General features: G+C 45.0%; 1 long non-coding RNA gene across 2 annotated transcripts; it reads left to right on the forward strand.

The window, feature by feature from the left end:
• The first annotated feature begins 274 nt into the window (after positions 1-274).
• On the forward strand, positions 275-1,746 carry LOC112079387 (uncharacterized). Of its 2 annotated transcripts, XR_011479211.1 has the most exons (4): positions 275-299; positions 393-477; positions 879-963; positions 1,450-1,746. It is a non-coding gene; the product is annotated as an uncharacterized lncRNA (long non-coding RNA). The 2 variants fall into 2 exon arrangements; XR_002895930.2 differs by lacking the exon at positions 275-299 and having other exon boundaries at positions 361-477.
• Positions 1,747-2,156: the final 410 nt, after the last annotated feature.

Here is a 2,156-nt window from a genome sequence, read left to right on the forward strand (position 1 = left end):
GTGAAGTCATAGACTCAGGTTTTCTGGGTCTATGTTTTTGGTTGGACAGGTTTCTCAATTCTTTCATAGGTTTTGCATTCTTCATCAAACCATTTGTCATTGTTGTTAATTTTCTAAGGTCTTCTGCTTGACATGTTTATATTTGATAGGAAGCTGAGAGGTCAAATATACTGTTTAGGTTTTCTACTGCCAAGTTACACACTTCACTATTACAGTGAAACATTTTGTCCAGGAAGTGATCTGATAGGGTGATCTGATAGGGGTGTCAGTGACTGATCAGGAAGACCACAGTCAGCCAGGTGTACCTCTCTCTTCTCTCTCTCTCTCTCTCTCTTCTCTCTGTCTCTCTGTTCTCTCTCTCTGTACAGATCAGGAAGACCACAGCCAGCCAGGTGTATGAGATGCTGCTGACTACGATGATGTCATCGACCCTGACGTGATGGATGATGTCATGACGTCGCTGAGTGACACCAACTGGTCAGTGGAATCAGAGACAGGAACTCAATTAATTAGCGCTGCGTTCCGATTCTCCCCCCGTCTCCTGGTCAGTCATACTGTAGGGTCAGTCATTCTGTAGGGTCAGTCTTACTGTAGGGTCAGTCTACTGTAGGGTCAGTCTTACTGTAGGGTCAGTCTTGCTGTAGGGTCAGTTCTACTGTAGGGTCAGTCTTACTATAGGGTCAGTCTTACTATAGGGTCAGTCCTACTGTAGGATCAGTCTTACTATAGGGTCAGTCCTACTGTAGGGTCAGTCCTACTGTAGGGTTAGTCCTACTGTAGGGTCAGTCCTACTGTAGAGTCAGTCTTATTGGGTGTTAGTCTGTCGTCTTCACGTTGTCTTCACATTATGTTGTCCTCTCTGTATCCTCTGGTTTTAGGGAGGAGGACGTCGCCACGGTGAGGACCCACAGAAACCAGCTCTGTGATTGGCTAGGAGTACAGAAGCCCCAGCTCGTTGCCAAGGTAACCATTTTGAGAACTGCTAATCAAAAATGTTGGTGTGTTTTTTTGCGTGTGTGGATGGATGAATTAATAAATGATTAAATACTTTATTAGTCTAAAGGAAATAGATGTCTGGTCCTTATGCAGTAAGTCAGGTGCTGCTGCAGGTTGCAGAACAGACAGCCCGTTCATATCAGGGTTGTAATATAAAGAGTCTGTCTGTTAGTGAGGTTGACTATTCCTTATTAGAACCAGATGCTTGCCTTTCCTCTGCCTGCCAAACCTTGATTCACTTTACTATGTAATTAGTCGAGAACGAGGTCTGCTCCGATAAGAGAAAATCTTTCAAAGATATGACCTTCAACTATTTATCAGAGTAAGGACTTGATTTAGTTTCTGTCTATGAAAAGAAACGACAATATTATCCACTTTTAGTTCCTTGACACACGTGATTAACTTCAATATTGTACTTATTCTCTTTTTTGTACACTCTGTTTTCTTCCATAGGGTCCTGTCCAGTAGGCCTGGGGGAAACTATTCTCAGCAGGAACTGAAGAACTGTAGCACAGGATCCTTCAGGATGGCATTCTGTGTGACACATCACAAAGTACAGCTGCACTTCTAAAAGGTCACAGCCTTCAGTGATGTTCCTAGACCCACACACTTTGTTACAGTACATTCCAGTTGGTATGCTAGTATGGTCATGGAATGAATGGTAGTCTGGGTTCATCTGGGATTCAGCATTCCTCTGTCTGTCTGTCTGTGTCTGTCTGTGTCTGTCTGTGTCTGTCTGTGTCTGTCTGTAAAGATTCTGTGGTCTCCTCCTCTACTCCTTCATCCCTCCGTCCTACTATTCTGTTCTCCCTCGCTACTCTCTCCTTCATTCCTCCGTCCCTATATTCTGTCTCTCCCTCTCTCTCTCCTGCATCCTCGTGCCGATCATTCTTGTCTCCCTCCTCTCTCTCATCTTCCTCGTCCTATATTCTTGTCTCCCTCGTCCTCTCCTTCATTTCCTCCGTCCTATATTCTTGTCTCTCCTCCTCTCTCCTCTTCCTCGTCCTATGATTCTGTGTCTCACTCCCTCCTCTCGCTCTCATTCCTCGTCTTATTCTTGTTGCCCCTCCGCTCTCTGCCTTCATTCCTCGTCCCTATATTGTGTTCTCCCTCCTCTCTCTCCTTGCATTCCTCGTCCTATTCTTGTTCTCCCTCCTCTC

This window comes from Salvelinus sp. IW2-2015, unplaced genomic scaffold, assembly GCF_002910315.2.
Source record: "Salvelinus sp. IW2-2015 unplaced genomic scaffold, ASM291031v2 Un_scaffold7817, whole genome shotgun sequence".
Classification (NCBI taxonomy): domain Eukaryota; kingdom Metazoa; phylum Chordata; class Actinopteri; order Salmoniformes; family Salmonidae; genus Salvelinus; species Salvelinus sp. IW2-2015.